General features: G+C 52.2%; 1 protein-coding gene and 1 long non-coding RNA gene across 14 annotated transcripts in view; one reads left to right on the forward strand and one right to left on the reverse strand.

Moving 5' to 3' along the window:
- Positions 1 to 21,036, forward strand: part of PLEKHA6 (pleckstrin homology domain containing A6) — a 130,804-nt gene that overhangs the window by 45,792 nt on the left and 63,976 nt on the right. Inside the window, exon 1 of one of the 13 annotated variants that reach the window (XM_036909658.2) lies at positions 17,584 to 17,694. The exons of the other annotated variants lie outside the window; for them this stretch is intronic. The gene's annotated coding sequence lies outside the window, so the exon portion shown is untranslated. Of the gene's footprint in view, positions 1 to 17,583; positions 17,695 to 21,036 lie in introns of those variants that run through there. 13 annotated transcript variants of the gene reach the window in all.
- Positions 6,198 to 12,339, reverse strand: LOC118924671 (uncharacterized). Its single transcript, XR_005029702.2, has 4 exons — positions 12,163 to 12,339; positions 8,926 to 9,043; positions 8,530 to 8,792; positions 6,198 to 6,533 (listed from the first exon to the last, which is right to left on the reverse strand). It is a non-coding gene; the product is annotated as an uncharacterized LOC118924671 (long non-coding RNA).

The raw sequence follows: 21,036 nt of genomic DNA on the forward strand, positions 1-21,036 counted from the left end.
TTATTAGTGTAATAGTTTATAGTTTGTAAACACACCTACACATACACACACACACAAGAGGCTAAGAGGGAAGCATTGAGTTCAGCTTGCTTGAGTGTGGATTTTGATCCACCACTTTCTAGTTGCCCAGCCAACTTCTTTGTACATCAGTGTCTCCACCAACCTTACAGGGTCCTGCCAGACTCTGCAGACATTACACAAGGACAGGGTAGCAGCAGACAATGTAAGTTGGCCATGTGTCACAGATGTCAGGTCGTATACTCCATGTTCCAGAAGCCATCCATGAGGAGCCCATTCAGCATTTAACAGCAGTTTCTTTCCTTTTCACCCTAGCCAGAGTCACCTCGAAGTGGCCAGGGCTCCAGCCTGTTTTAAGGATGATGGATTGTATCTGGAACATTTGGGGAACTTGCTCTCAGAAACCCAGAGTCAGAAGATGTGCCTAAAATAGGAAAGGAGACCCAGCCACCCTGGCTGTCTGCTGCCTGCTCTGTCCTTTCCTTGGGAACGGGAGCAAGTGGGGAGGGGTGTGGGGTTTGGCTTAGACTTACTCTTGTATTTTTCCCTTTTGGAGGCCTGGGCTGTCTCTTGTCCTTGAGGAGGCCCCCTGAGACCTCAGGTCTAGAGAACAAGGTGGATGCGCCTCCTTCCCAGGAGCCTGCGGTCCCCTGGGGCCTGGCACAGCTGCTTGCCTGTCGGCCCATGCAGATCAGAGACGGAAATCTGCAGTTAGACAATTAGGCACAACAACCTGTTGGGACAGAGGAGGAAGCCTACTTATGAGGTGCCAATCAACCACAGGCTCCCAGCGCTTCCTTCAGCCCAAGTGGGCCAGAGACTCCAGGCCAGCACTCCAGGGCTCTGGGGGGTGGGGGCGGCTGGTAGGCACCAAGCCTGTTTGCTCTGTATTAGCCGCTTATCGCTTATCGCTGGCTAGTTCCTGTCACTCTCCCCATGCTGGGCAAATAGACCGTAAGACACCATTTGTAGGCCCTGAGAGATGCAGAAGGGAATGGGGCTGAGGGTAAACAGGAGGGCTGCGTCGTTCCAGATGGGAAGGGGGAGGCGGAGGGCTGGGCCCACAGTAGGTGTCGGCACTGCTTTCCTAGGAGTCAACAGAAGAAGGCTGGTACCTAAGGAAAGGAATGAAACGCTGTATTTCTGTTCCACTGGGCTCCTGCCTATTATATCCTCACACTGCTTCTTTTGCTGGGAGCTCAGCCTTGTGACTCAAGCATGCGAGCAGAGCGGCAGAGTTTCCATCCCAGGCAGAGGAGAAGGCAGGGGGAGACCCTGGGGAGGGTCAGAAACCCCAAGTCTCTGCTTCGTCCGGGATTCCACCCCACAGGCTGCTGTGCGGGGTGGGCCTCCGCCTGGGCCTTTCCCCACCCTGGTTTGGGCCGTGAGCAGAGTTCCAAGGCCCGCAGCCATGACCCGTTTGGTGATAGAGCCAGAATGGGGATGATGGGGGCAGTGGGCACTGAGTGAGGGTTGGACCTGAGTGCCTGGTTCCGTGTGGCACTCAGAAGGCGCTCATGCACTGGGAGCAGGTTGAGCGGAATGAATGCATGAATGAAGCAGGCAAGGAGGAGGAAAGGGATTTGACCCTGTTTCTCTTTGGACCCTTCACATTCTCTAGCTTGCTCCTTTGGGGCAGGACTTAGGGCTCAGAGAGCTAAAGCTGGCTGCTGGGAACGTGTTGTGAGCGGAAGTAAAGCTTGGTTGTCTAGCCCGCGGAGCTCTGCTCTGCACACTCACCGGGATCTGGGCGCTTTCTCTTTTGCCTCTGCTTGCGCTCCCTTGGGTGGGTGGGTGGGGACATAGCATGGCGCAGCCATACACAGAGTCCTCGCAGCGAGAGCTGGAACCGGGCCTTCGGTCCCTCCCTGGGTTCCGAGACTGGGTCTCAGCCACCTCTATTTCTCTCCCAGGGCTTTGTGCATAGGGGCCCCGATAAAACATTCACTGAATTAAGAAATGACAGCCCCTTGGCAGAGGTAAAAGGGAGCAGCTTTCTCTGTCCTGGCTTCTCAGGCCCCATTCCTTCTCCCTGGCCCTAGAATGGGGCAGGCTGCCTTGAAGGGACAGGGGAGCCGAGCACCCACGCATGCCCTGTCGTCTCCGTGAGCTCGGGAGCCCAGTGTGTGCCTGGGCTCTGTTTCAGGTGGGAGAAGGGACCTGGACCTGGGGGCTGCCCTCAGCCACAGGGAGAGTCGGCTGCGGGCCTGGGCATGTCTGAGAGCTCAACAGCAGGCCACACAAAGCAGCTTAGAGAAAATTAAGTAGATTCGAGCCAGGGAGGCTTCCTGTGCTGGGCCCGCTAGGGAGGGGGCCGAGCAGGGTGAGGAAAGGGCGCTCTGCCCCTTCCAGTGCTGAAGTTAATGGCGGCTCAGCTTGGCATTTGCAGCCTGGAAATGGCTGTTTTTGCCTCTCCTCATGTCCTCCCTTCAGTTCTTTGTGCACCCTGGCCTACGTGACTTCTGCGGACACCAGGAAGCAGAGTCCTGCTCTATGGCCTCCTCCCGGGTTTGCCCACGGGCTACCCTAAGAAATCATGAAGAAGGGCCTTGCTCAGGGCTCAGGGTCCTGAGCAACCTCTGTTTGTTGCTAACAGCATTTTGTCTTCCTGCTAGGAAGGTAAACTTACCCAGATCTCCTGGAGGAGGCAAAGCCCAGTGAGGCAGGTGCATGCCAGCAGTAATGGGTGCCAAGGGAGCATTGGGATGGGCATCTGGGCACTCGGCCTCCCAACCCTGGGACCTGGGCTCTCAGTATTTCTTCTGAGTATGAGGATTTTGTGTGCCTGTGGGTCCTTTGCCAAACCAGAGGCTTATTTCATGTGTGAGTCCTTCGGTAGGAGGACCGCTTTATCCTGGCGTGCCTGGGGCTTTCTCTGTGTTAGCAATGGGAGTCCTGCATGCTGGGAAGCCCCTCTGTGTGGGGCACACTGAGGCAGTTGGCCACCCTGTCCCTGGGGATTCTCCCTCTGCCAGCCCTCTAAACCGAGTTTGCATTTCTCCTTGTTGTTTAAATCATGGGGAAATTTTCTTCCTACAATTTGGCTTCTGTGGGCTGGCCCTAGAGAACTGAACTTACAGATAACTAGCTAGCCAGACATGTTACCTACCCAAGGTGCACGAGGCATGTCTTCCCTATCTCTCAGGAGCTCTGAGACAGCCAAAATAGTTGCTCCTCTCTGCCTGCAACTGGGGCAGCTGAAACATGGCCCTGACGCGGCTCCTGCCTGCCCTTCCGTACCTTGCATTCCCACCTCTCCTCCCCACTAAGCCACTCTGAGCGTCCTCTGCTCTCGGGCCTCCTTTACTCTAAAACGGTCCCCACGCCAAAGGGTACAGACGTGAACAGGTGGCATCATGCCTTTTTAATAAGGAGAAGCTGAAGTCTGCGGAAGGTTTAGTAAGCTGCTGGCCCAAGGTCACACAGAGGCACTAAGATCAGCCTCAGCTCATAGTTCAGAACCTTTAGACACAAATCCTTCAGCTGGTGGGTTCTGGGTGAGCCTCTCCTGCTCTGCTCACTCTTCTGAATCCTGTGCCTTCCAGTTCAGGTCTTGCCAGAGAAACCCGACCTCAGAGAAGATTATTTCTGTGTTTTCTTTCTTTGGCCCCCATCCCTGTCTTGTTGGTGGTGAGGGTTTCCTAAGTGTCAGCCTCCCTTCTGTTGGGGGCTGAAAGTTAGCCAGCGTTGGAGTCGCCCAGTCCCGTCCTTCGCATCCCATCCCATAAAGGAGTTTTTCACTGAGGTCCGTCTCTCACCCTATTTATAAAGCTTTTCACTCTGCCCTTGTCCCAGTGAAAAGGCCCACTCCACCCTCCTTAACCCTGCCATATACTGCAGCCTTGGCTGAGATGCTAGACGTTTCCTTCCATCCTCTGCCCTTCACAGTCCATGGCCCTGGTGCTTACCAGCTCTGTTTAGCCATCAAGTGAGAGAGGAGAGCTGCTTTTTGGGGGACATGCCCAAGGGTAGTGGCGAGATGCTGGGATGCGGACGCTGGAGAGGACGCATGACGCCCTGGGACACAGTCCTCCCCCTGCTCCGCCCTCACCAAGCCAGGTTTTTATTACACCTCATTGCAGCCTGCGTGACTCATGCAGAGCCTCGGGGCCCAGGGCAGCCCTCACTCAGCCCTCAGCGGAACACTCACCCGGTACACTTGCAGGGAGAGCTGGGTGATGACCATGCAGGGCCGGAGTGTCTGACCTGTACATGGCCAGCGTGGTCAAGAGCACAGCCCTGGAGTCAGTCGCCCAGGTGCCATTATCTCACACCCGCTGTGGCTGGCCTCTCTAGTGAGGTGTTCATTCATATGACAAATATGTGTCAAGGGCTTCTGATATGCCAGGATTACAAGGGTAAACTTGCTCAAAGTTTCTGGTTACGTAAGCGTTTTATGATGCCCTCTGTGTTTCTGCCTTCCTTCCTCCTCAGTGGCAGTGACTGAGGTTGAGAAATGGGTCATCATGTAGGTCCCATCTGGCTCTCGATGACCCTAGTCTGCATGGTGTGGGGCAAAGGCCACTCACCTTTGTTGTCAGGGGCCCTGAATTCTGTTGATGACCTGGCTGGTAACCAGCTGGGGGCTGAGGACAGGTAATTTCATCTTTCTGGGCCTCAGTGTCCCCATCTTTCAAATGGAATAATAAGTTCTTCCATCTTCACTTGCAGGGGGTTGCTGTGCAGATAAAATGGGATAACAGATGCAAAAGCACCTTGCATAGCTAAAGTCCTTTGTAGATGTCAGGTGCTAGGGTGGAACAAAGGGAAGACAGTCCCCGAGAGAGCTCCTATCTAAGTGCAGAGGATGGCCTCCCCGGGAAAGGGCCTGGAGATAATTAACATGAGTGCAAGCTCCCAAGGGCACGGAATGTCCAGAACCTAGCACAGTGCCTGTCACATAGTAGATACACAATAAATGCCTGGCACAGAGTTGTAGACCCTTAGTAAATGTTTGTGAAATGGGTTAATGTAACAATGGCTCCAGCCAATGTAAATTCAGGGAGGGTATGAAGTTCTGAGGAAATGCAAAGCAAAAGCAATATCTGCATTGGGCATGGTCTGTCAAGGAGGGCTTCCTGGAAGAGATGATTTAGATGAGAAGACAGGATACAATGACACTGCATGGGACAGGAATTTGCATTTGTATTTGCAAAGTCCCCAGAGCCAGTTTAGCTTGGTTCGAGTTGGGGAGTAGGGGTTGCAGAAGAAAGGAGTGAAAGGAGTGAGGGATTCTGGGAAAGTGGTCTGGAAGCCCAGGCAGAGGGGTTCACATGGGCAGCAGCCACAACTGGGTTTTGAGAGAGAAAAATGCTGGGTCAGGGATATGGAGGAGCACAATGGAGAAGTGTGACTGTGGCCGATGGGAGAATAGGACAGGAACCTGTTAGCTGCTGTCTCCCCAGCAAGGGCAGAATCCCAGTGGTTGAGGCTGCAGGGGCCTGGGGCCACCCGCCAAGCAGCCACTAATGACACACTGAAGGTTACAAAGGCTGATGGCCCTCTGATGTGCAACCCCACTGGCTTCCCCAGGCAGGGTTGGGGAGCTGGCCTGGCTCAGAGCTCTGGGAACTGCTGATGCAATGGCAAAGGAAGGGAATAGGGAATTTCCAGAAGGTTGCCTGGGTAGTTAGGACTAAAGTCATAGGGTTTAGAACCATGAGGTTAATAGATGATTATTTCCTCCTTTTAAAAAAGACATCTAGGCACACACAGGTGCTCATTTATTAGCATATTTAAACTGGGCAGCATGAGACTAAGGACAGGAGGTGGTCAACAACTACCTGAGGTCCTATCTGAGCTCTGCTTCCTGCTGGGTGACTGTGAGCAAGTTTCTCAACCTCTCTGGGCACCACTCTCCCCATCTATGGAGGCCTTTGTCAGAGAGCTAACTTGAGGATCAAGAACAACAGTATGTCTAAAGTACTGACAACAGCTCTTACATAGCATGTAGTACAGTGCTCAGGGAGTGGTCGTGATTTATGCTTTTAGTTTCTTCTTTAGTCTTCTGCTAAAGGAGAGGGGGCAGAGCATTCCCTGCAGGCCCCTCATGCCTGCACTGTCCTAAGCACTACAGACACCAGCTGGGGATACAGTCTTTCTTTCCTCTGTATCCTGGCACCTAACAGGCCCTGGCCCAGAGCAGATATTTACTGAATGTTTGTTGAATGAAAGATGAATTTGACATGGCCCTTTAAAGTTCACAGTCTAGCAGGGGAGATAGACTTGTAAACAAAGAATGAAGAAAAATGGTTAGATGCAGTCTTTTTTTTTTTGTATTAAGGTATCATTGATACACACTTTTATGAAGGTTTCACTTGAAAAACGTTGTGGTTACTACATTCTCCCATATTATCAAGTCCCCCCTGTACCCCATTGCAGTCACTGCCCATCAGTGTAGTAAGATGCTGCAGTCACTACTTGTCTTCTCTTGCACAGTGTCTTGCAAACACAGAGGAAGGAGGACTTCCTGGGTGGAAGTCAGGAGTGGCTATAGGGGGCAGGTTTGTGCTGACCTTCAAAGTATGGGTTATGCGGTGAAAGGGATGCAGTTCAGGCAGAAGGAACAGTACACCCAGAGGCTGAGATGCATGAGGAACTGAAAATACATTAGCATGGTCAGGGGCTGAAGCACAGAAAACACTTTGGGGTCTCGGGGAGGTGGCTGGAAGGTAGGCTGGCTTGTGAAGAGCCTTGACAGCCCTACCCAGGAGACTGGATTTCATCCTTTAAGGGTTTAAACAGGTGTGGGACACAGTTTGCTTCCTCTCTTCTAGACCTCATCCTGATAGCCCCGTGCAGATGAGCTACCTGAGGATCAGAGACATTTATGGCCTGTGTGAGGGCACATAGCACATTAGTAGCTGTGGGGTCAGAATGAGAGCTCAGTGCCCCTGGCTTCCACTAGCTGGTGCTGCAGGGAGTGGACTACCCTGTCAGTGTTGCTTGACTCTACTGTCCTTGTGGCTGCTCCCAAGGGTCGCCAGGACAGCCTTGGCCTCTGGCTAACACTGTCCCACACTCTGCCTTACAGCAGCAGCCTTGTCCATTCAGAGAGCCCAGTGTGCTGGAGCCTGGGGCCCCCTCCCCCTCTCAGTTCTTTGGCACAAAGGAGAAGCCACAAGATCCCCTGGAATAGCTTTCTGCTTCAATTCCACGTGCCTAGCTGCCTGGCATGTGCCAGATTTGGCTTGAGGACTTGTTTTTCAGAAGAGATTCGGGGCAGGGTTTGCAGAGTGTAAGGGCATTATTCTGGAGTGTTTGGAGAAGGCCAAGAGCCTCCTCTGCCCTCCTCATCCTACCCCCACCTATTCTAGAAATCTAGAAGAGTTTGCCCCCAGAGCCAGCAGGCCCTGCACATAGTAGGTCTCCACAAACATGTGTGGAGCAAGTGCCTGACATACGGACAATGGACCATATAGGAAGAGGTAGGGGACCTGGTACTTTCCAGGAAAGAGGACGCTGGCCCCACCAGTGTCCAGTCTGGACAGAAGGCTCCCTCTCCCCGCACCGCAGGGAAATCCCGGAGAGAAGCCGGCTTGTTAAGTCGCCGTCTCGCGCGGTTTCCCTGAGTGGTGCAGGGACCAGGCCTGCTCAGGAGCCCCTTCCCATGGCAGCCACTCCTCCCTGCGCCCCCCCAGCCCCCAGGGAGGCAGGGCTTGGGCGTGGGCTGGATCTAAATGGAGGCACGTTTGACTTCTTCCTCGGGTTCCTTCTGGCACCAGCTTCTCACTCGAGAAGCACCCCCTAGAGCCTGCCCCGTCTCAGGTTGGGGTTCCAGGGAGGGGTCTCCCCAGCTGATGTTGCAGGTCCCCATTCTCCTAATCCATCCCCGTCATCCAGGACAGGCGCAAGGAGGCCGTGGAGCACCGCAAAGAGAAGAGGCAGCTGGCTGTGCTCACCGGTGATGTGGGAAGGAGAGAAGGGCGGGAGGACGTGGGGCAGCAGGGTCTGGCGGCCCAGGAACTGCCTGGTCACCTTGGTAGCTGAAAGGCAGGCCCCTTAAAAGTGTCCTCATTTATGTCTTGTATGGGCACTGGGGACAGCAGCCTGTTTCCACGAGGCCCATTTAGACCTAGGCCAGCAGAGGGCTCTGCGCCCTGGTCTGATTCCAGGGGCTTTAGGGGGCCACTGTCTCCTGGCACCTGCTCGCCCTCCCGCCCCCCCCCACCCCACTTCCTGCTTCCACTTCTCTCTCTGCCCCCTCTCTATCCATCCCACTTTCCCTGCCTTTGCTCCCTTTCTTTTCCAAACATTTATTGAGACATCACTATATGCCAGATACCAAGAACGCAAAGATGAGTAAGACCGGCTCGCTGCTCCCAGGGAACTCGGAGTGCTGGGCAGGGGGGACCTGTATGTAGGCGGGTCATCGCCGTAGGGACGCTGGTTGGGTGCGGCCATACCTGAGATCTGCCCTCACTTGTGTTCACACAGTCTGACCAGGAGTGCATCCCTGCCCCTCTCTGGACTCGGTTTCCCCACTTGTTGTTGTTAGTGTTTGCAGCTTACCACAGAATGAAAGACAGAAGTCATGGGCCTTGCCTCATGTGAGGGGACATTAGCTGGGGGTTTCGGAGGAAGCGGCCCATGGAGCTCGCAGTGGGGAAAGCCTGCCCCTCCTCTTGCCTGTGTTCCGGGTCCTCTGCGGCAGGTGGGGTGGGGCTGTGGGCAGCTCTGGGGAAGGAGGCTCATCCCGCAGGTACGGCCCACGCCGTCTTCTTTCTTCTCTCCTCTTTCTTCACGTCCGAAGTATCAGCTGGGCTTGATGAAACCTACAGTTGGTTCCAGGAATAAAATGGGGGCCTTGTTTTGGGGGAAAATGCTCATCCAAGTCAAGGTGGGAAGAAAATGAGGGCAGGCTGAGAGAGCCAGGTGGCCTGGGCCTCGGGGATGGGCTCGACTCACCCTCCCATCTTCCAGAAGACCGTGTGCTTGCTCACCCAGAGTGAGTGACCTCCGGCAAGGCTGAGCCTCTCGGGGCTGGGAGGCTGCCACATCCGGCCCCTTCCGGCATCTCTGGGCCCTGGAGAAGGTAAAATGAGACATGATCAGAAAGAACTTGGCTCTTCTGGAACAAAAGATGTGGGGGAATTTAGTAACTTCTAGTCAAGTCTCTACCACTCAGATTAATCAGGGACCTAAAGCATCAAGTGGTAATTAGCCTTGGTAACTGAGTTTATACCTCCAACTACTGTTGTAGAACTCTCTGGACTCTGATAGGACCCAGACGTGCTGTTTCCTGAATTCAAGCCATTTGAAAATTTAATTGTTTTGAAAATGAAATTAAGTTTTGAGGTGCGTGCAAATGAAGCCATCCCTCTCGCAAACAGAGCCTCCTCCTCAGTGGCAGAGCCCTCTTAGGTCTGGCTTCCCTGTCCCATGTGAGAGGGTGGCATTGAAATTGAAATGAAACAGACAGTGTAGTGTAATGGTTAAAAGTCCAGACTTGGGAGGCAGAGTTCGAATCCTGGCTCCACAACTGACTAGCTGTGTGACAACTTAACTTCCTCCCCTGTGAAATGGGGGCAGTAGGACCTACCCCATGGGATTAACTGAGCTGATTTGGAAAGCGCTTAGCATAGTGTCTTCAGATGCTTGTAACCATTCTGCCCAGCCATGTGTGTGTCTCACATCACCTATGCCTCTGTCCCTAAAGCTAGACATAAAACACCCGTGCAGCCTCTGAGGCCTGGGACTGGACTCTAAGCATGCCTGGTCCTTGGAGAGACACTTCTGAGCTCCTCCACGGCAGTGGCTTTCAGTTGTCTTCTCCATCTGTCAGAAAGACGTTTACCTTGTAAGCAAGAATATATGCATTCATGTGTGTACATGCACATACGTGCTCAGATGTGTACATAAATATATACACTCGTGCCAAGTGCTTTCCCAAATACTTTATGCATATTAACTCATATGATCCTCACAATAGCCTTATGAGGTGGACACTGTATTGAGTTCCCCAGTGGGGAAGAGGATTGCATTGTAGCCAGCCAGATAAAGGTTAACCCGAAGACTGGGAGGCTAGAGAAGGTGGCAACCGAACAAAGCTGTGACCTCTTAGAAGGGACCCCCATGTCTCTGGAATGGCTCAGCTAAGGGGCTGTGCCTCTGGAGCAGGAGGAAAGACAAGGTCAGCTCAGGAGGCTCCGCCAGCTCTGGGGTGTGCTGAGGGAACCCTCCCCACCAGTCCCGAGCTGGCATTTGGGACAAGGGACTGCCGGGGAGGTTGGATGCCCCTAGCCTGGCCCATGGAGAACGTTTCTCCTGTGTCCCTATTCGGAGCAGCCAGCACCTGTCCTTCAGGGCAGCTGTCTCCCCAAGTCTGGCTTGGGTTTCCTGTGGGGACCGGCAGAGCTGTCACACCCACTCTCACATCCTGTGTCAGGAGAGCCAGGCCCTCCCCCGGCCCAAGCCTCTCCTCCCTGCGTCAGTCCCTGGGCTGCTGAGAATAGTTTAAAAAGTTAAGAAAGTTTCTTCCCAAGCTGTCATTTGCTCCTGAAGGCTCCTGGCTTCCACCTGCTTGAGACTGAGCCTTCAAAGATCATTTTATCAACTGATTAAGAAGAGAAGATTCATTGAGCAGGCGCCACCTGGTGCCTGGTGGGACTCCGTGGGCTGGCCCCCAAATTCTCTTCCAGCTTCAGTTCTGAGGGTAAAAGAGATCATAGTCGATGGACAGCAGTTCCAGCAGAGCCCGTAGTAAACACACAGTGAATGTTCCTTCCTATTGTTGTTCCTGCCTCCTAGCATGACCCCTGACCCAGCCAAGGGGCCAGTCTTCTCCCGCCTTTTTCCCGTGGCTCCCTGTCTGGAATGCCCACTCTCGGCCTCTCAGAAGCTGCTGCTGCCCCACCATCACACCGTCCCTCCCACGGGCCGGCTGCCTCTCACCAGAGGCTGGCTCCTTGGGCTTGTTTCGTCTGGGTCCAGTCGCCAGCCTGGGGGCCCCTCGAGCGCACGAACCCCTCCTCAGCTCAGTCCCTGGCCCTGGGGGTGTGTAGGCCTTGTCTGTGGACAGCGTGACCAGTACACGCCCTTACGCTTCTGCGGGAGGGGGCTGCCTGTGGGCCGGGGTTAAGAGGTGGTGTCTGAGCGCGGCCTTCAAGCACAGTCCACCTGCCTCCCCCGGGAGGCTGGGATTCAACACGCACCTAGGATGGAATCTGGGAATTGGGTTTTTTTTAGGGAGTTTCCTCAGGTTGTCAGATAATCAGTTTGCCTGAGATCCGCCACCTTAAAGGCTGGCTTGCTCTGGTGCCCGGAGAGGATGGGACGCCTTGTAGGAGAGGTGGGGGATGGCACAGCCACACACAGGGATGCCAAAGGCCTTCTGGGGAGATCTTGGAAAGCTCTGGCCAGATTAGAAAATTTACACGTGGAGCGATGGAAGGAGACATTCGGAAGCTGCACTGCAGGGTCTGGAGGCCAAGACGAGGAGTTGGGCCTTCGTGCAGCGGGCAGCGGAGGGACAGTCCCTGCACATCTCTGAGGAGAGTAACGTGATGAGAACAGGCGTTAGGCCACACCCTACAGAAGGGAACAGGCTGCATTTTTTAAGCACAAAGGCAGAGCCCTGGACTTCCTCTTATCTCCAGTTCCAAGTGCTTCTTCATGTCTAGCCTAAATCTTTCCTGCTGTAAACAAAATCCAATTTGTCTCATAGGAGTTGGAAAACAGCTGGACAGGACCCAGTGACGGGAAGGAAAGTGGTTCTCACATTCTGTCAGAGAACCCACATGTCTCGGTGTGCCAGGGCTCTGGGCCAAGCTGGCAGAGCTGTGGGGCACGTGAGAGCCCTGAGGCCTGCGTTGGCACAGGTGCCAGGACTTGGTACAGGTATGGGTGTCCACTGCCAGGGGCGCAGGCTTGGGGTAAGTGGAGCCCCCTGGAATCAGAGGCCTTGGATTTGTTCCCGAGGTGCTGTCTGCCCTGCCCACCCCCACTCCGGGCACATGCACTGTCCCTTTGAAAAGCTTGTGGGCCCTGCTACAGGCATCTCTACCCTCCTGCTCCATAATGAAGGTAAAAGAGAGGAGGCTGACAGCTCTCTGAGCCAGTAGGTAAAGGCCTAGAAAAAGACAAGATATGATTCGGGGAGGGGCACGGAAGAAGAGGTTAAGGGGGGACCTCACTGTTTCTTACCCCAGCTTATTGGGCTGCCCATCTGCCACCTGAGGGGGCGTCTGCTGGGAGCCATGGAGGCAGCAGGTGTCTATTCCCTTCCAGTCTCCTGCTCTGACTGTCCCTAGGCTGGGGCGAGTGGGCGCAACTTCCTTTCTGCCTTGCCCTGCGAGTGTCCTCCTCCGTGGCTGCCCTCACCCCGTGCCCTCCACCTGGAATGGGCAGTGGCATCTGATGGGAACCCCGAGACTCCCAGCTCTGCAAACACAAACTTCTCTCAAACAAGGAATTTCTCCCCCTGGGCTCCCAGGACAAGTGGAACATTCCATTTAAAGGGTGAACCAGGAACAGGTGAGCGTCCAGTGCAGCCAGGAGACAGGACTCAGAGACACAGGTGGGAGGAGTGTGGCTGAACCACACATGCCGCCCATGTCCACCTCTGACATGTCCTGCCAACCTGCCCGAGGGCTCTCTGCTCCCTGTGCCCCGACCCCAAAATGTCAGCACGGTGGGATATAGCTCAGGGACATGTGAAGAGGCCAGGTAGGTGGACATCTTCTCAGAAGACCCTGTCCCTCCCACCTGGGGGCCTGCCCTTGCCCACCCACCTGGGGCTGCTGTGCCCCGCAGTTCTGGGGACACCGTCCACACTCTGCTGGTTGTGAATGGCACCCCCTGAGGTTGTACGGAGGCTGGGGAGTCAGTGCCAGCAGATAAGTGGGAGGGCAGAATCGGACACTTTTCTGTGTTCTAGGCAAACAATAGGGACCTTTCCAGGAAGCTCGGCAGGAGAGAGTTGCCTGTAAGAGGATCCCCAGGCGGATGGTCTGTGGGGTGGCTGGAACAGGTTTTTGCGTTTGCTGCTGCTTACCTAATTAGACAGCTACATAGTGCTCTCTGCTAATGACCGCGTCTCCCGGGGCGATGACAGATAAAGGGGGGGAAGCTTCAGATTGCCAGGTGACCGTCTCACGGACAGCTACCTGAGAATGGGGAGGTAGAGCATGGGGTTTCCTTGGGCCAATACAAGCTACATGCTCTCAAAGAGAGTGGATGTTTCCTCTTCAGGGACTGAGAAGAGAGGCATTGGGCTCTGGCGCTATTCTGTCTCCAGTATTAACATCCTATGTGAGCCTTAAATTCCCAGCTGCGGTTTGCCCACTTGAGAAAGGGGGAGGGTCGTCCCCTGTTCCGTGTAGTCACTGAGGCCTGATGAACCCAGGAATGCGTGTATTTCCGGAGGAAGCTCTCTGAGGCAGAGAGCGACCACATGCTTTTCTGGGTACCTGCAGGTGAGCTTGGGAGGAGAGCCAGGTGGGGAGTTCTGGTGACTGCATGGAGAGCATCTCAGAGCACGGTGAACCCCAACCGCACCATCAGGAGCCATTCTGGCATTTGAAGTTGAGTTTTGATAATGGGCCAAGAGCCAGACCACAAACAGAGCTGCTCAGAGGGTGTCTTAGAGGCATGAAGGTGCTGGTAACTTTCTGCTGATAATGTGAGTAGCTGGGCTTAGTGTATGTGACTCTTCCATGCCAGTACTCCAGCTCGTCTTCCTAGAACTGGGTTGTTGGAAATGGGGCAGAGAGGCCCAGCCCCCTCTTGGGTGAACCTGCCAAATATTTACCAAAAGCAGTGCCACAGAGGGAAGGCACCAGGACCCAGGTAAGCATTGTGTTTGTGTTGCCCAAACAATGCCATGCTTCATGGGTTTCTGAACACCACAGTCCCACTGGGAGGCCTGGAGCCAGGGCCCCGCAAAGGCTGGCTGCAGGATAGCACAGGCCGTGCTGCACTGTGTGAGCCAGAGAGATGGCACTTTGCCCTCGGGTGTCTTTGGGACACTGGTATCCTGGCTTCGGATGTCTTTGGTCTCATTTTCACCACGCCAGGAAGGCCTGAATGCGCCCAGAGAATGGAGTCTGGTGAGGGACTGCAAGACTGCCGAAGGCTGTTGATGCCTTCTGTGTTTCTGATGGGAATGACGGAAATCATTTCTGCCCATTTCAGAGACAGGGTGAGGCTGGCAGAAAACTGGACTACAGGAAAAAAACTGAATTTTGATGCTGGCTAGTCCTCCCTTTGCATTTTGGCTTTACCACTTACCAGCTGTGGGACTTTGGGCAGGTTTGCTGACTCCCCCAATCATGAATTCTCTGCTGTGTAAAATGGGAATTGAGGACCCATATTGCTATGTGTGATTGTGAAGTTGCCTGTAACAAAGATAAAACAACTCCTTTTTCAGCATAACCTGAATGCCAGGAAGCAGGAAAAGGGACTATATTCAGTTTCATGCAGTAAATATTTTTGAGTAAAGCTATTTCCAGTTCCAAAGAGTCCATGATTTTGTGTCTTTAAAAACCCTTTGAACCTCTTGGAAGGAAGAAATATTTGAAAGCTCTATTTTATTTGGCAGTTATCATTAGCTTTTTCTTAGCCACTCAGGAAGTTTTTATCTGTTTGGTTCCAGAACTGGAAATAATCAGTGGCAGCAGAAAAGCATGTTTAACAGTCCTCAACAGTGGAACGGGCTGCCTTCAAAAGTAGGGAGCATCTCTGCAGGAGTTCAGGTGGCCTGTTCCTCTTCCCCAGGCGCTAGGGAGGCCTTTCCTGCACTGGGTGGGAGGGCCGACTTCTGAGGGCTGAGAGCCCTCCTGAGGTTTTGGGGTCGCCAGAATTCCCCAGCTGAGGATCAGAGGATTCCCTACCCTACGAGGCTGATGCCTGAGAGATGGAATTGGGGGAAACTGCCCTAGGGTCTCCAGACCTGCTTCTCCAAAGCACAGCCACTTCTGTTTGGAGCAACACCTTTCCTCTCCCTGAGGGTTCTTCACTGATCACAGGCTCTGAGCGTGTGCGCACTCTTCCCTGCTGCGTGTCTCAGGACCACCTTCTATTCTGGGTGGATCTTTTCCATCTATTCCAAACCATCTCCAGCAGGATGGGAGATTAACAATCAAGCAACTGTTTATGGCGTTCCTACTTGGGTGTGAGGCACTGCTGCCGGAGCTAAGGGGGCAGGTAAGGAATTGTAACAAATAGTCCCAGTCCTTAAAAAGCTTCAGCCTCTCTTTTGAAGATAAGCTTCACTCAAGTAAGTCAGTTAAAGGCCATATGAAATGACAGCTGAGTGGGAAAGACAGAAGTAGGGAGAGGAATGAATGGCTAGCAGTGGGCTGAGGTGCTTCGGTAAACTGAGGCAGTGGGTTTTGGGCACTGATTGCTGTCGGGAGAGACTGGGGTGGGAGACAGAGTCAAAATTGACCTGACAGTTAGAAGCCGGTTTGACTAGGACAGTTAACACTGACATTGATAGAACAGAACTTAGATAAGGAGCCCATTAATATTTGGCTGCTTTTAATATGCATAGTTAATGGTACTCAAATGATACAGAATAGCCTTTAATGAAAAGTTTCCCTCCTGCCCCATCTCAGATGGACCCCAGCTACCTCCTTGGGGGTAATCACTGATCCAGGGACTGCCATGTCCTTTCTGAGATGCTCGAAGTCCATCTAAGCTATGACTTGTGTGCAAATCCAGCCCACCACCTAATTTTGTACAATGCAAGAGCCAAAGATTGTGTTTATATTTTAAATGACTGAAAAAAATAAAGGAAGAGGAGCACTTTGTGATGCATTACAATCAGATGAAATTCAAGTTTTGGTGTTCACAAGTAGAGTTCCATTGAAACACAGCCATGCTCATTTATGCTAATTTATTTATGCTCGTTCTTTATGCTTATTGGTTTATGCTCCTTTGCTTATGCTCATTTGTTTACATATTGTCTGTGGCTGCTTTTGTAAAACAAAGGCAGAATCGAGTGTTTGCAACAGAGACTATATGGCCTGCGAAGCTAAAAATATTTGCTATCTAACCCTTCACATAAAAAGACCCCTACTCTAGGCAAATACAATCATATAGAGAGTTAAAGTTCGTCTCTTAACCCAAATACTAGCACACTAAGTTGATCGCTCTGCCCATCATGATCTTCATGTGCTGTGTCTTAGAGATTGTTGCATATCAACACTATAATATAGTTAGTTAGTCAGTGGGTGGTAAATTTAATTTGATTTTCTACATTTTGAGTTTAAGGTGAAAACTAGCTTCCCACGGGGAAGTGCTCAGAGGTAGTTGGGCTCACAGGACTGAAGCTTGGAGCCTGGAGGCTGTGATGAGAGACTTCTGCCAGGGAGGTCTGCAGTGCAAATTTGTAACTTTGGCCTCTAGATCAAAGATTTCCCTTTGTAGGAACGAAGCATTGCATTCTGAGCTCTTTTCAAAGTAAACTAGGAATGTTAATAATCAGATTGATGTAAAGATGGTAAACAAGCAACATTAAACCAACAACCTGAAGAAACAATGAATATTACAGGCAATTTAGAGTTACCTTTTTGAGTCAGAAGTAAGCTGATAAAAGGTAGGGTGCACTGGTGAGCAGAGTGGGGAGGGCAGTGGGTCTTCCTGGGCACCTACCGGGTGCCTACTGCTTACATTTGTTACCTTATTTAATTGTTACTCTGTCAGGTAGTGTGGTTTGTCTCCTTTGCAAAGGAGGAAATTGAGGCCCAGAGAAGTTAAGTGATATTTCTCACAATCAGTGATTCCAGTGGGTATCTGGTTGTATTCAAGTGTGATTCCGTCTGACTTTTAAAGACCTCTCTTTCTGTTCTACCACCCAAGATGTCAAATTGGGCTGGGGGTCCCTCCCAGCTTTGACAAGCCATTTCATCTTCCTCTGCACAATGAGGCAGTATTTGCCATGATTTCCCTTCCCACTCTCACCTGGCCTGATTTGATTCCAAGTGAAAAATAAGGGAAAGCAATGGCCTGGAAGAACCAGATGCAGAAAACTAGGAAAGGAGAGGAAGGTGAGTCCAGCGATGAGCGTATGCCAGATCAGTTATCTGGAATCTGATCCTTAGGAGAATGTTATTCCTAAATGTGGAGGAAGAGTCTAGAAATCTCTCCTCCTAAACTGGGAACTTGCCCATCACCTTACTGCCATGACCCTGTCCACTTAAGCACCTGGACTTGAACTGCTGGAGGGCGGGGCTGGGAGGACGGTGGACAGCTGGACAGCGCCAGGCAGGTCTCCCCCCAACACCACCCCCGTGCCGGCACCACCCCCTCGCTGGGTTTCCGGAGAGACGCTGCAGCTAGAGGGCTGTCTGATATTAGCTGCAGCTAGAGGGCTGTCTGATATTACCCGATTGCAGGCAGGGTGGCGAGGGAGGGGAGCAGGGCGGGTAAGCCATCAGACCCCAGGAGCTGGGGGTGTGAGTGTTTATACAGGACTCAGCCAACCTGTAGTTTCAGATTTCAGACCCTGTTTTATCGGGAGAGACTTTCCCCCAGTTTTCAGTCTGTGCTGGAGCAGGGAGAGAGCTGACACGAGAGCCTTCTTTGAAGGCTGGGGATTTCTGGATTCCCTGGCTCTTTCCCATCTCGGCATCGGCCACCCTTGGCAATTTTCTCAGATCTGGAGGATTATTTCCTTTCTTCTCAATCAGCGGTCTGCATCTTGCAGCTGGGTCCTGACTTCCAGTATGGCAGGTAAAATCTGGGGTCCTGGGGATCTGGGCTAGAGAGAACTGGGGCTCCCCAAACTTCAGTGGAGAGGATGGGAGAAGGACGCACGTGTTGGGCAAAGAGGAATAACTCACCATAAGAGGGATGGGAGGGAGGTGGGAGGGACGAAGGGAGGAAGTGCATGTGGTGGGGCACTTCCATTCCATTTGGGAGGCATGTCTTCCTTTACTTCCCCTCCCTTTCATCTGTCCCCTCTCTCTCTCCTAACAGTGTGCTGTGAATGTCCATCTTCCTTGGGGGAGGGGGTGGTGTCCCATCAAAAAGTCAGGGGAAATTTCTGACTTCTAGAAAAGGGGTGTTTCCTCGGTTGGAGGCAGGAGGCTGCGGCGGGAACTTAGGGACGTGGGTCTGTGCTGGAGATACGTGTGCAGAGGACTGATGCCCCCGGAGCCTGGCTCGCGCAGGCACTCAGAAACACTCCCGGTAAAGCGGACTGTAAGTCCTCCGGCTGGCTGTGTGGCGGGAAGGTGTGACCAGCATGGATTCCAGCCCGGTCTCCATGTGGAATTAGTTCTAACCAGCCTGAAGAGATCAAAGCTGTGAGAGGCAAGTGCCAGAAGGACTTTCTTTCAGTGCCTCAGAATTGGGCCGGATGGAGGCCAAAGCATAGGGTGGAGTGGTGGGGGTGGTGGGGGCTGCTTGGCACTCTGTCTGAAAGCAGAAATTGGGCGGGGAAGTGATGGGTGGGTGGTGAGTAAGACTGCTGACTGTGGCTCTGTCATCCCAGGATCTGCATGGTGTTTCTCCGTGGCCAGGAGCACAGATCAGCGATCTGCCTCGTACAGGGGCAGTGGGCAGGCAGCCTAGCCCAGCTGCCAGAACCTATCTGTGCAGCCCTGCCTAGAGGGCAGCACTGCTATGAGGCAGGGTCTGGCAGGAGTGGTGCCAGACCAGGCTGAATGCAAGGGGCTGGAGGTGGCTTTTGAAAAGCAGATTTGGGTGGCAAGATAAGCATCGGAAGTGTGGGGTGAGCTGGAGGCAGAACATGGGGCGGATGGAAAGGTTAGGAGAGGGATGGGGGCCCTAAGCTCCAGCACATCCCAAGGAGGCAGCCAGGACAGACATTAACCCCAAATAGGTGCGTGAACCAAGGGTTGCCTACTGACTTCTGAATAAAACGAGACGGATGGATGAGAGGCGATGTGGGCTGGGCACAGTGCAGTAAAAACACATTTTCAGCATAAGAAAATTGTATAGTGCAGTTGAATCTGGGAAGCAATCACACAGCCATTTGTTAGGCAATATAATTAATAGGTTTACAGTCTGGTTATTTTTGAAACTATGGGCATTTAAAAAATTTATTTGTTATTTACATCACAGCTACTTCTGAATAGAATTCCAGTTTCTTTTATATTTTATAGATACTGTGATACATCGTTTTGGCCAACAGATAATAATAACCCTTCCTTTGTTCAGTTGTATGGTGCTTTCCAGCTTGGAGCACACGTGCATACACTCAGTGCTGGCTCAGTTGGGCAGATGTTTACCAGCCCCTGTTCTCTCCTAGGTACTGTATTAGGCGTTGAGTATTTAGACACCGGGAAGACCTGGTTCTGCCTTCAAGGATCTCACAGTCTAGCTGCACTCCTCTAAGGCAGGCAGAGGGAGGATTATTCCTGCCACATGGAAGAGGAAACTGGAGCCCAGAGGTGGAAAGGACGCATGGTTAGTCAGTAGGAGGATCAGGGTCAGGAGAGAACTCCTAATCCAGTACCTTTTCCATGTGTCCCTTGTACCTCTTGGTCCCCCAGACTTTCTCCGTCAGAATAACGAACAAGAGGCAATAATCTTTGGAAGGCAGAGCGGAACAACCGCTCGCTGGAATGAAATCAGGCCTCTCTGGTTCCTCCTGGTGTGACTGAAATGACATCAGTGGGTCTGTGCCTGTCATATAGCCGATTTGATGCTCTTTGCCACTCACCAGGGGCTGCCTTTCTCTCTCAGAGAGTTCTTGACTTGGGGCATATTGTCTTCCTCCCCCTTCTCTCAGATTGTCCAAATAGGCAAGGGGACTGTAAAATTCAGGGGGCTCATAGAAACTTGGGAGGCTCCACGTGGAGAGATGCTCACGGAACACGGGATTTATGAAGTGACAGCCCGCATTTGCTCAGTTCTTTGGAGTTGACAAGAGTGCATTCACGTAAGCAAAGAATAGTATGTATGCCCTTCCACGCTTGTGCAACTCAGGTTTCCTACAAATGTCCGAACCCCCAAAGCTTAGGATCCTTTCTTTTAATTTTTAAGCCTAAGCTAAAAGAGACATAAAATCACCATTAAGCCTGTGATTATCAAATATTGGTTGCTGGCAGAGTTTCTGCCAGTCTGAGGTGAAATGGGATAAACAGGGGAAACTGAATTTATTTTTAAAGAAAGCAAAATGTATTGAGTTTAAAGGATTTCTTTTGGGGAAAGGAGATAGGCTCACATATTTATTCTGAGGTTATGGCTTTCTTCTTCTTTTCATGAGCTGATGGTGAGAGTGGATGGTAGCTGGGCTCTTAAAATGTCCTTATTTGGCAAAATAAAAGGAGGTAACCTTGTAGTGGTTCCTTAAATTTCACTTTTTGAAAATAACTGGTTCATGAAATCCCCAAACCTTGCCTCCAGGCAGAACCTTCTCCAAACAGATAGAATCTTTCTGATAAGGGCTCTTTGGGGCAGATGCCTGGAATTGGGTCTGTTCCTGTCACCACTGTTCTTTCCCTGCGGGTCCCGGGCCGTTTGAACCCCCATGGAGTCCTGGTTTCCTCATTTTTAAGCTGTGAGAGGTTCCTACCTCCCAGACAAGGCCACTGGCAAAGAAATGTGCTCTCTTTCACTTCCCCTTTGAGAGTCGGAAGCTTCCTTCTCTGAGGGGCTCTGGGATCAGGTTTGGGAAGTTCCTATGTGTACAGTCATCTTTTGGAAAAAGATGGAGGGGATTTTATGGGTTGGATTATTGGAGCTGCATGAGGTATATTTTATATTTGGGATCTTGGAGTCAGTGTTTACTTGGAAACACCTTTCTAACTAGATGGTCAAGAGTCAAGGGTATTTAAAAATCTTGCTATCAGATTTTGAAATGGTGGATCTTCTTGAGCCCTCAGCAATATCAACTGGAACTTTTCTAAATCTGGAGGCTCCTGGAGGCGTTCAAGTGTCTGAGTCTTCTGCCTTCTGAGGAGTGAGGCCTGGAATAGCTACAAATGTGTGGGAATCCCCAGGCGGCCCCAGCTGCCAGACTGAGACACGTGATTGCGTGTGCCCATGTGCGCAGACTTGGAGGAGAGAAGGCGTTCACGGGAAAGTCAGTTTGAAATCACCCTG

Source organism: Manis pentadactyla, chromosome 9 (genome assembly GCF_030020395.1).
Source record: "Manis pentadactyla isolate mManPen7 chromosome 9, mManPen7.hap1, whole genome shotgun sequence".
Lineage (NCBI taxonomy): Eukaryota > Metazoa > Chordata > Mammalia > Pholidota > Manidae > Manis > Manis pentadactyla.